We start from the raw sequence: 13627 nt of genomic DNA, 5'->3' as shown, positions 1-13627 counted from the left end.
CAACATGATCTTGTATCGTCAGATATTGAAATCCTATAGTAAGAGGAATTAGGGATATATTATATTACCTACGCGAATTTTTTGATAAAATAAAAATTATGAAAAAGCAGATTTTTCTATATTGTTTTTGTGTAAAAGTAATATGTACAAAAAGTTTTGCGGTAATTTAAAACTTGGAGCAAAAATTATTTCAAAGTAAACACGTTTTTAAAAAAATAATTAAGATAAAATGAGAAAATTTTTATTTAAACTATAAAATTATTACTAAATATAAATATTTACTTTATTGAACTGTTTCATACGTGTATAATATTAATTTTTATATACAGAAAATATAAATTTCTAATTCTGATTAGTTTTTGCAGAGAGTATAATTGCAAAGTATAATATCAGTTTCGATTTATTTAAAACTCATCAGTACTATACAGGTGATTAGAACTGATTTCTAATTTGACTTTCAAACTCTGATTATGGCCATATTACACTTGATTTTCCTTCATTGTAAATTATTATCCTTTCAAAATGACACTTTTAAACTCAATATATGATATCAAGACATATGATATCTTGGACACTTTTAAACTCAATATACAATATGATATCAAGAACCTTCTAAAACTGACAATGAGTTTTACGATAATCATGTTACTTTTTGAATCTAATTAAATGAGAGAAATCCTATATTCTGGCGAAACGGATCTTAAATACATATTTCTTGTGTGAATTTATATTACATTCTAATTCTGCATACCGCGGTTCGAAATTTTGCGTTTTAAGACAAAGAATTCCGACAGTATGTAGAATCAGAATGTATATAAGTTCACGCAAGATTGTATTTCAGCATTTAGATTTGTTTCCATCAAATATAGAATTTCTCTCATTTCATTATATTTATTCTCGATCTAAATTCGTATTATATTTTTTAAATTTGAATTTTAGCACACATTCTGAGATCAGAATCGAATTTAGCGAAAAGTCAGCCTAAAAAAATAAGGTCTCCTTTAAATTTCTTTATTGGAAAACTCCCGTAAAAAGGTTAAAAAATACATTTCTTTTGTTATCGTGATGAATCTATTACTCAAAGCAGTCAAAAGATTGATAGGTTTCGTATTGCTGCGCTCTAAAAAATGGTCGGTGTGGATTTAACATCCACGCGGTGTCTATATAATTCTCACCATGTTTTAACACCATAGGTTTTTAAATTCACACTATGACGATGTTAATTTAACACCACCACAATCAGAATTACCTAGACACCGCATGGTGTTAAGTTCACACCGCAATTTTTTCGAGTGTGCGTATCGCTGCAAAAGACACAAGAGAAGCGAAAGGGAAAAAAATCACGTACGACGGATAACATTTTTATAATACGCGTGAAAAGCAATGCGAGAATTGATGCGAAACGATTCGGGTTGGAAAAAGTCGTATTTCGGTTTTAAACTGGGCACAAGGCATACGAAGGAAAAAGAACCGCGCAAACCAGAGTACCCTGTATCCGCGTAGGCAGATAGGTAAATGGACACGAGGCTGTCGACAGTGATATCACACGAGGGATATTGCGGATTATATATACAGGTGCACGTGCGATACTCACCGTTTCCGGCTGCTCGCCCCCAAAGTAATGTACACACACTCACACACAGTTCGCACACCATCGCGAGCTAGTACAGCGGCGCGATATTACGTTGCTTTTCGATACTCCGAGAGAGAGAGAGTTCCTTTTCTATGTGCTCGCACACCACGTTGCACTCCCACGCCCGTACAACCTCGTGCGATTATTTGCCTTTCGGCCGGCTTTGAAGGAAAACGAATTCGCTAATATGTTAATATTTGACCCGCGCGCTACGCGACTTTTTCCCTTTCATCCTTTATGTTCGTTTAATTTTATATATTTCACACCTTTCCAGTTATAAAATTTGAGAGTAAAATGTATTATTACGTCGAAACTGCTGTTTGTTTCAGTAGCGATAATATTTTCCATTTCATCATACATTTTTTTATAAGTTTTCATTAAATATATTTATCCACGTATCATCGACATATATTTTATCCATCGTTTTAAATTGCTAATATTTTTCAATCTTTTAAATATATAATTTTGAATTTTAAATATTTTAAGAGAATGTCATAATTTCCAAATTTCATTTCCAATTTTCATTCCTGAGAATGTCACATCACTCGTGAGACAGGAAATTAGAAACATGATTTATGAAGGTTTAACTACTAATGTCATTTGATAAGAAATCTGTTCTTTCACTTCAAATTATGATCAACAAGTACATCTGTTTAGCTTTAATTTGCAGGCGGCTCTTAGAGCTTTTAATTTGTTTTATTATAATTATTAACGACAAAATAAGATATTTATTATCGCATAAATATTTTATTGATTACTCGCGCGTTAAGTACTCGAGAGCTTCATTAAAATATAATAATAAATCAATAATCATATAATATTATTCAAGATACGCTTTTAAAGCACCGGCCATTAATGTAATTGTATTACTGAATTTCTATGTTTGTCTGTTCAAGTTGTTCTATCTAGCAACGATGGGTTCGTCGGTGATCGATCAATACGAAAAATTTGCGTGAGCCGGTTTGTCTTAGCACCTAAAATCGATGCACACCTCATCAACGTACTTTGTGAACGGCTGAAGCGCACAATCGATAATCATAGATATCTATCGCGCGTATCGTTCACCGCATTTATCGGGCAACGAACTCATGCAAATGTCTTTGTTGATGGATGGTGCTCGCGATAACGAAGACAAATCTGCGAACATTATGAGGGGATAACGCGTGGGTGTTACATAGGAATCGAGATGCTGATGCAGGAATTTGGATTATACCGCGAAGTGATCGGGCATCCCGATGGGACTGCATTTGCAAATGCACTTTATTCCGTTGTGTCCGTATCAGACTGTGCTGGGCCAGGCATTTCAACAGATTAACACTAATAGATGCCAGCGGATATGGAATAAATTAATTCATACATTAATGAACTGTCAGATAATAGAATAAACGCGCAGATGTAAAGAAAATTTTCTGCAGCAGTTTAGTGTAAAAGTCTAAACGAAAAAAACGATTTTGTTGAAATATTTAATCCTTCACTGGCACCATGAATTTTAGCTCTTCCGTCAATAATAAAAAGCTTTAAGAAATACAGAAAATTTTTTTATTGTCCTGAATTATATAAAAATCTGAAAAAATTCTGGTATATTTCTTAAAGCTGCAACAACAAATTTTTACCATCATAAAATTTAGATTGTATTTTATTTATTTTTTTAGATTTAAATTCATCTATCAAAATTCAGAATAAAAATATGACGCTTTCAAAGATTTCAGTTGTTGGAAAGATTAAAAATTTAGCTAGACGTAGAAAATAATTTTGTCTGAAAATAATTTTCGTTGAATCCATCAAAATAATTATGTAAGAAATTTAAGGATGATGAGCAATGCTGCAAAAAATATTCTAACAATCTGCTTGAGCGTCCTATATAATTATTTTGATACTACAAAACTATTTTCAGAGTTGTATCTAACTAGATTTTTAAATACTTTGGCATAACTATTCTTTTCGTGTAGAAATTTAGATGTATAACTATATAACTCAAGTGACGTCTTAAATGACTTATCAAAAAACGTTCCATGTGTTTCAAACAAAATGCAACGATCTCAGTAATAGCAAACTTCAATCATTCTACTTTCTGAAATTCGTCTTGATCGTTTTGCATGTGCGAATGCGATAACTTGCGTTATTGCATTTTGAAAAATTGAAGAGTCAGCTGAGGCATGATGCACAGTTAAGCCAAAGTAGTAACAAAAGTGGAATCACGGATTATCGTACATTTTTTTCATCACGCGATCGAAGTGAACAATACGTATTTCGTGCGATTTCAAAGTTGGCCATGCACGCCACGAATACGAATATATAATTACCCATCCCCACTAAAAAATTCCTGAGTCCGCGTTGTAAAAAGGCACCAGTTGATCGGTGCCAAATCGAAAATTTGTTCAGACGCGACATTTCTATTTAATTTATTAATAATCATAAATAACTTCGATTTATATTTCATTAATAATCATTAATAATTAATAAAATATTTTAGAACAAAAACTTTATTATAAATAAAATTATTTTAACAAATAATCTTCCTATAAAATTCTTAATGTAATCTAATTCTTACGTATTACATTAAGATCTTACAAAGAAAGATAATTGAATATAAATTGCTTAAAAAAAGTTATTATCGGGAAATGTCTGAAATTATATCTCGATTAAAACACATATAATAAATTAAGAATGATGAATTTTTCTGTCTCGTATATTTATTGTAGTATATTATTTTTAACTGTATTAAAGTTTGTCAGAGGAACATATAATACCACATTTTTAGAATTTTTATTATCCAAAAAATGATATATATTTAATATTTAAATTGGAAGTTTGACCGCAGTCGAACTTATACGAAAATTCTTCATATTTAAAGCTTGACCTCTTTAATTGATTAATATTGAAACAAGAGAACTGCATTTAGCGCGGAGGTGAAAATATGAAAAGCGCGAAGGTTATATCGCAGGCATGATTTTATTATTGTTCGATCGTGCACGTATCTTGAGATTCATCTCGTTGATTATAATTATACAGGGTTCCACGTATCCAGGTAAAAGTATATTATATCGTCGGGATTGCAGAGTCTATTTACGTTCGTTTTACCGGCATATTTATACGAATATTTTATTTACGTATATCACGGCGTACCACGGCGTTAATAATATTCGGAGCTTTATTATATCTGTAGATTTTCTCCGTGCGGGGATTTATTCGTGACACTAGGATTGCATTGCTAGCGAAATGCAAAATGAAAATTTATATTTTGTCTCTGTCGCACTGTTGTTTTTAACTCATCATTGATATGTACCTTCCGATAAAGCATAGCAATATAGCAGTGCAATGCAATGATATCTACAATGTTCGGAGTAACCCAATTACAGAGATCACGTCTCTTTTCTTTTTAGAATTTCCCGCTTTTTTCTCGCCCCGGTTTTTTTTCCATTATCCATTTGTTGGGTAATGGTTCTTGTCGAATATATTTCAAGAATTCATATCGTGAAAATATTCAAAGAATCCGGAGCACGGAAACGAGCTGTATGGAAGATCGTAACAAAAGTTGTTTTTATCGGTTAATAATCGGTTTTCAATTTTGAATCTGAAGTGGATGAGCATGAAAAATCCGGGATATATCGTTAATGTAATTTTTTTTCCCCAGAGTGTATATCCACATTGCGCCGCGTCACGCTATGACAAACATGTCCCTTTTTTTTTTTTCACCTATCTGATTTCGTACTGGCGCAGACAGAAAACGCGCTGGAAGCACGTAGTGCAAGAACAAATGTCACATCGAAATAAAAACTTAGCATCACGGTTTGATTAACGGTTTCGCCTTCGATGTCGATTTTTCGGTCCTGCTGACAATTCGTGCTATTAAAACGAATGAGGACATTATCTTACGTCGCGAAAGTATCGATTCGACACGAAAAACTTGATCTCGAATCGCTTTTCTCAACCGAATGAGTTTTCCGGTTCGCTCTTGACGGTGATATGGGGGTGGTAAGTTTTTCGTTACAATTTTCGTTGCGCATCCTTCTCGTTTTTTGTCTTCTTCATCCGTTCTCTCCTACCCCCCCTTTCCCCCTCTTTCTCTCTTTGTCTTTCTCGCTCTATTCTTTCCCATTCCACTTTTTTAATCGACAACAAGCCATTGCGGGACTACATAGTTCGATCGCGGCTACAGTTTCAATTGAATTACGCAGAGTTGGAGGGTCCGATCGTTCGGTACGCGAAAAGTTTCGCGTGCGGATTGAATGTTCGTGCGGATGCGGTCGGGGGTGTAACAACGTATTCCCCTCTCGCGGATGTTACAATGGTTAACTAGCGGTGGAAGCGACCGTGAATACACCGAATTGCCTTTGCGATAGGTTCCATCGCCAGGAACAACGCGAGAGGGAAACTGTTCGTTTCGGGCTTCCGATTTCTTTGCGCTCCCTTTGTGTACCCCTCTCGTCTTCCGCAACCCTCAACGGATACCATAAATTTTGTTAAACTCTCGGTACCACCGGTCTAACGATCCTATTTAAAAGAACTCATTAAAATCGGAAGATTTATAAGGGAGTGCGAATGTAACCGCGCTTTATTCTTTGTGTAGTTCGCTGTTAATTACGGTATCGTTTTTCTTTTTCATTCCACGAAATACTCGAGAAATATTTTATTATATTAATTATCCATGCGTAAATTATCAGTGCAAGAAATTTATTCGTGTGTACGAAAATTCAAATAAATTATTGTTTTTTTTTTTTTAGTTAAAATTAAACGCCGCAAATTTTGAAGATATAGGCTATTTAAATTGGAAAAAAACACTTCCGTCTGTTACGTCTATTATTTCTTTTATGTAGAAATATTGCATATATTAATAAAATGTATAAAAAAAAAGATGCAAGAAAATTTTAACTGTACCAAATTGATTCGGTAAAATATCGATAGTTGCCAGCCATCTCTCAAATTCTCCATTTCGTAACTCGCGGCGACGGGGATTTTCATTTCTCGTTTTGCAGTTCGGCAGGTCGCGAGATTCTTTAGTCGGCATTTCATGGCATTTCGCGGTCGCAGTATATATTGTTTTTTTTTTCTCTCGATCTTATAGAAAACTAATAAATCCCCGTATGATTGCTCGCATCTGCATCTATGCTCGTCTCGACGGGCGGGCCGCAATTATTGCGCTCCGCCGACCGCAACCGACTTTCAGCATCGCAAAACTTCACGAGGTCGACGATCCCGTTTCCCGCTGCATTGCCACGCCGAGGGTGTTATACAGGGTGTTACCAAAATTCATAGACTAACTTTCCAGGCGTATCATTGAATCGATGAAGCAATAGTTTGCAGAACCTCGTTTTCTCAACGAAAATAATTGGTTATTTCGAGAACGCCAATATGTTAATATATATAATCGCGAACGAGAGAATATCCGCCATTCAGAATTTTAGCAACATTCTGTACATCATGCGACTTATTTTATCAACCGAGTGATAAAACGTAACCGCCCCGGTTTGAATAGCGAAAAATAAATGGAAGCAGCACAGCGGAACGATAGCTTTAGGATGCGGATGTAGAACGAGAAAGAGGATGGGGAGAAACTGGGGAAATAGTTCCTGTCGAAACCACGCGACAGGAACGCATATCATTGACCCATCCTTTCAATTTCTCATTTTCTCGATATCGTAAGAGGAATCGATGACTGCGAATAATGCCACATCGACTTCTCTTATACGCATTTCAGGGCGTCGGGTAAATTTCGGAAGTATAGCTAGCTGTTGGCACATCTCTTCCTATAATTTACTTTCTCGAAACGAGTATTTTGGCGACGCGTTGAGAAAAACTTACGACAGAAATTCATTCAAAGGACATAAATAAATGATCAAAATTTGGCAGTATTGCGTATGGAGAATAAATTTTCTGACATTTATAATTATAATATAGTAAAATAATTAGCTACCGTGTCTCCAGATGGTTGAAGGAGCTTTATTTTTATAGTTATTACTGCTACAATATTAGTAATAATTATATTTACATCTATATTTTTTTCAGCAAAAATTTTTTTAAATCTAAAACTATAAATATAATTATTAATACTAATATTATAGCAATAATAACTATAAAAATTGTGCTCCTAATCATTATTTTAATATGCAATTATCAAGCGACGCGATAGTGCTGTGATGTCAAGTGCATAAAAATATAAAATGGGCCGCTTTGTCAAAAATTCGAAGCTACCACTAATAACTTTATCTGGAGTTTTGACATCAACAAATTTTAGATTAAAATTACTTCAGAAATTAAAATCGTAATAAAAAATCTAAAAATATTTTTATTATATAATGCTATCGGTATCTTTCGATTGCGATCAGTTCGAATAAAATTGGTGCAGCCGATACCGAAATCTGGAGATCGAGTCTCAAAAAGGTACTGATTTAGATTTTACACGATTAATAAACAATTATTAACATCTCTTCTTTGTTGAATTATTATTTTCATGCATTACGTATATCGAAAGAGTAAATAGGTAACCTGGTATTCTATCACTATAAAATCGCATTTGTCCATTCAAAATATGATGCATTTCGACTTATTTATTGCTTTTTTTTTCATATAAAATATCTCTCGTATATTCGACACAAAATTTGTTCGCGGTGAAAGATTAAAAGCAGGATACTTTCTGTCAATTTAAATAATAATTGCGAAATTGCGGACCGGTGATTTTTGTATTCAACTAACGATATTGTGGTCGGTTTTAAAATTTCGACGCGCCATGCCACAGTGCACTGTGCGCGCGTGTGCTATCTTTAACGCTGAAAATAATTCCTGCAAAACAGACTCGTACACGCGATACCAGCGATACGTGTGGAGATAATACGCGCGTATAGTATACATATGCAGCTCGGAAATCCGAAAAAATGTGTTTACAACCGCGTTCAATCATAGATTAAAAGCGGATAAGGGAACGTCCTACTTTTCCCTTCCTCTTCTATTATCTCGGAGTAAAAATCGCGCGATACGAGCTTCGATCCATCGGAGTGAACATCAATTAATTAAACCTGATGCAATTAATAACGACGATTCATTTACGGTACACTCTACGGCGACAACAGGGAGATATTATAATTTCTCTGTCAATGTTAATTAATTCCTGCACTAATATATTGATTATTGTTTCGCGCCACTGGTTTGCGAGTTAATTCGCCGACTGTTCTTTGTAAATATAAATACTGAATAATATATCTAAGCGCGTCACATGCAAAACATGATTATACAATAGTGTGCAAAAATTTTAACATTTTACCGTTATCAAGCTTGCGACAAATTTATTATTGCCGATAACAACGATTCACCACCGAGAGACACCATACTAGAGTTAAAGGACAATAACGGACAAAGAGGAGTTGTGCGAAAAAGGCCGGGAAAAATAAAGTTTCCAGGACGGCTCTGATGAAGCTTTCCAGAGCATCTGGCATTCTCGTTAGACCGTCAAGAATTGTTCTGTGCACGTCGCCTCCAAGACTATGTCGCGCGCGCGTTCTGGGTTATTGGTATTTAAATTTCTTCCATTTCGCAGGAATGGCGTTGTCGGTTGTAGGTTAATTACACACCTACGTGACCCCGCGTGGGACGTAGTAATTATATTGTCGCCGTGAGCGCGAGCGACTTCGAATGGCGGAGATAATAATGGGGCCCGCGCCTCGATGTTTCGCGAGCGAAACGAATTGCACGCGTATTTTTAAAGGGTATGTACGGAACAATGAATTTAGAGTGACGTTTTGATCGTGAATGATTTGACTAATTGCTTAATTAGTTTCACATGAGATCATCGTTCGCGACCTTTAAGAGGGATTCAGTAGTATAGCTAAGTCACGGGTCGGACATGCAGAGGGCTTGGTCAAAAAGGATTAAAGCCATTTTCGCTGCCAGTGTTCCTTGCATTATGGTAGTCGCTCTGGATATAAAGCTGTCAAGATTTCTCTCTGGCACAAGTTTTCTTTTGTGCGTACTTACTAATAAAGAAACGCGACAATATTAAAACCGTACTTGTGTTACCTTTCCAGGTGAAATTTAATCCAAGAAAAGTTTTTGACAAGTGTTTTATCTATATTGTATAATTTATATGTATAATCAAATTAGATTTACATAAGTAATATAAGTTTTGTAAAATTATTGTAAAATTATTGTAATTTGAATAATCGTGTAATATAATACTTTTATATTTATCAAATTTCTTTACCTATCTTCGATTTAAAGTTTGACTATTGCATTTAGCTATTATATTAAGTTATATAAAAGCAAATATATTTTTTAAATAAAAATTGAATAATCTTCGTAACTAAATTGTTCTTGAAATTTATACTATTTATTTATTACTTACATTTTTTCGTCAAAAATTTCTGTAAATTTTTTTTCAAAAATGTTTAAAAGCTGTAATATGGAATATCTAAATATCACGACGCTAAAAACCTTCTCTTCCTTACGTTTACTTCAACAACGAAAATATTTGCGAGGAAATCGATAGCGTTCGTTTCATGAAACGATATTTCGTCAACGTTGCGCGAAAACACGCATTACGAGATTAAAACAAACAGCCGGAACAGATAAAAACGTAACATTTGCGTACTCTTTATTTCGGTCGGCAAACAAATTGCGCGTAGTGATATTTTCCGCAAACAATGCAGAAGAAAAAAATAATAGACATCCGCTGTATTCGGCTTGACACAGTTTGAGATTTTTCCGTAGTGTCTTACGATCTTTTTGCAAAATTTTGCTAGCTGAACCGAGAAGATGGGTCAGGTATGGGTCGATATTTGTTGGAAACGCGAAGAGACGCGTCCTTACATATTGTCCTGCGTTATCGTCGAAGTTTCCTAGCATTTTCGATTCTATTCCGCACGTATGCATGTGCTTCGTATATCGGGTGAACAAACGGAAATTCAAGAAAAATTTAATACAAAAGGAAGTGTTCGCGTATCTGAAATCAATTAAATGTTTATAAAAAAAGATTATTGGTAGTATTTACGTAAAAAAATATATTTATCAAAAAAATTTGCATATTTATTTGAAAAAATTTCTTATATTTAATAATGTGTATTTTATAACTTAAAATATTATTTATTTAAATAAAAAATATTTTTAATAAAAAAATTAACTTAAATTAAAGATATAATTCTCTTCTGCAATTATATTAGGTGTTGGAATTAATTCGTAGCGTTTTTTAATGAAAGAATGTTATTTATTTCACATGAGCATTAAAAAATACATTAATGAAAGTACTTCCCATCACTTGTAAAACGCTACGAATTAATTCCAACACCTAATATAAAAATATGAATTAACAAAAAAATGAAATAGAATAATATATACAAACTTATATATAATTTTAGTTATGTCTTATATTTTAAGAACTAATACATTCATATAATATCGATTGATATATAGAATAGATTATCGCAATACTCAAATCTAGAATGAGAAATAATATATAGAGAATCTGTCTCTCTTGTTAGCATCTCATACCGATTTTTTTTTCTGTTAAATCACTAACGAGATACTATTAAGACTGTTAAAGAATCCAATTTAATACTAGAAATTATTTATTTTGAGTATTAAAAGTAATGAATAGTGCTTTTAATACATAAAATAAGTAATTAATCTTCCTTATATCTTCCAATATTAAATTTCTATAATGAGAGAAATAAAACAGAGTTCCTTTGTAGCATTTCTACAGTAAACGCATGTTTGACTGCAATGTTGGTCCATTCTATACCAATAATAATACCAGAAAAATAATAGTAGAAAATTTTTGCTTTTAGTGATTCGATTATACGTTAGAATATAAAGAACGATTTTGCGATCGAAGGAATGTTTCGAATAAAATTTTTACAAATTCTTCCTTGTATTCCGACAACTATTTCTTGGAATTTCATCTATGCTGTGCATACCAACGATACGTGCAATCTATGTGCCTTGCCTGAACGAATCTGACATTTCTATCTGACCACCCGGTACTAGCACAACGGACGAAACTCGGGAGTCACAATCGGGACATATTTTCCAATGCGAGACGGCCCGGGGATGTCGGTGTACATTCGACGAAAACTTTTGCAACTCGAGCGTGAGCGGTCTTTCTGTCTTGCAGCGTTTTCCAAAGTACCGCGAGCTATCAGGTAAACACATCCGTTGGATCGACCTACTTGGACAGGATTTAGGGGACGGTTTACTGCGATCCATCAATATGGTGGACATTGTCCGATGGATAAAATACTAACGAGAAACAAGGGAAAGAGACGCGTGAGCAACGATTCATCTTACGTGTAGATGACTTAAGGGTCCATGCCGTCTTGATCTAACAATATAATTATTCTCGCGGGACTAATACATCGTCGACAAGTCAACAATAACGACATATCGATTAGGTCGATGAGTGATTTTAAAAGAATTACGGCGAGCTTGAAGATAAATGGTATTGTATGTGATTTTTATCATTTTTGTCAGCAAAAACAACCCGACGATAAATGTATCGTTCCTCGATACTTCTCGATACACTGCATTCCCGATTTATAGATGCAATATTAATATATAGGTATCCTACGTTGGTTAATACTTCGAATCCGGAGAGCGTTTAACATCACGATGGGATTTGCAGTGTACCCCCACTGGACTCAAAGTGTTAATTATACTGAACGACACGGACTAATGGGAGCTATTATCTCGAGGATATCGCATACGAGCATTAAATTAGCGTTAATGATAATCAACAGTCATAATTGATATATGATCTATTTTCCCTTCTTCTAAGGCTGCGGTATAATTTTTACTCTCATTAATGCTCTGCGAGTCTAAATGATAGTAGTAGAATTACCAATCTATTTGAAGTATTAATTAACTAAGAAGTTTCTTGAAAAGGAAAGATCGAAATAATTACGGTTATACATCTTTCATTTGGTCAAAGTGAATTTTGATGCTTAATAATATTCATATGCAAAGCAAATCTATTTTTAGTTCTATAATTGCATTCTGATTCGGTTTGTCGAAGTTGAAATACAATCATAGATTGAAACTGGAAATAATATCACAACTAATAATCGTCAATTTAATAATAAAGCTAATAAATATCTTAAAACACAGCAAAAAATTTATTTACAAAAAGTATCACAAATGATAACGATGAATTGATAAAACGTTTGGAAAAAGTCGAGAGAATCAGGTTCAAACTCTGATTGAAATGAATATTTTTCGCAATAAGTTCTTTGTAGTGTTTTAAGATGCTTATTAGCTGAATTAACGATCAATATAATTTGTATATTTTTAGCTTCAATTTATAATCTCAAATCTGACAAACTGAATCAATGCAGTTCAAAGAATTGAAAAATGTATTCGTAAATTTACATATGAATATTATTAAGCTCGGCTTTGATCGAATATAGAATTCTTTCTCTTATCTGATTTATTCTTATCAATCTAATTTCCGCTTATAATTGTAATACATCCTTATTTTTCACAACGTTATTAGATACATTTCACAAGGTTGGTAATAAACGCGCGAACTGTACATTTTATACGAGCTCAGTTTTCGCAACGCAATGGAAAAATCGCAGACTCGGGTCGACGTCGAAAGCACTCGATGGCTCCTCGAATTTCTGACCAGACGAAATCGCCATTCACCATGTTCCGATTCGTGTTGTATCGTCCTTATGAATCGACGCTTTCTGCCGAACAGACACACGATGCTTTCTCAGCATTGAGTCGCGCGCTTTTTCACCTTTCGATTGACATCTATACCTATCTCTCTACCACTCCGTTTGGGGAACCACCTTTACGAGGTACCTTCGCGCAACATCTTCTTGTTCAGTCACCATTTCTTTTATTTTGGCAGCCGAATTTCCCGCACCGCTACTCGTCCTCTTTTCACTTCCGTCATACCATTCCATCTTTCACTTACTTAATCGATCCAATTTTTTCGTTTCGTTAAATATTGAATTAATAGTGTAAATCAAAGACTGTTCCGGATTTACATAAATGGAGCTTTATTTA

At 34.1% G+C, this 13627-nt stretch overlaps 1 protein-coding gene across 3 annotated transcripts in view; it reads right to left on the bottom strand.

Annotated features, from left to right (window-relative positions):
• Positions 1–13627, bottom strand: part of LOC105150793 (uncharacterized) — a 160542-nt gene that overhangs the window by 40109 nt on the left and 106806 nt on the right. The gene's annotated exons all lie outside the window — the stretch shown is intronic.

This window comes from Acromyrmex echinatior, chromosome 8, assembly GCF_024713525.1.
Source record: "Acromyrmex echinatior isolate Ae372 chromosome 8, ASM2471352v2, whole genome shotgun sequence".
NCBI classification, from domain to species: domain Eukaryota; kingdom Metazoa; phylum Arthropoda; class Insecta; order Hymenoptera; family Formicidae; genus Acromyrmex; species Acromyrmex echinatior.
This window is presented reverse-complemented; position numbering and strand designations above follow the sequence as displayed.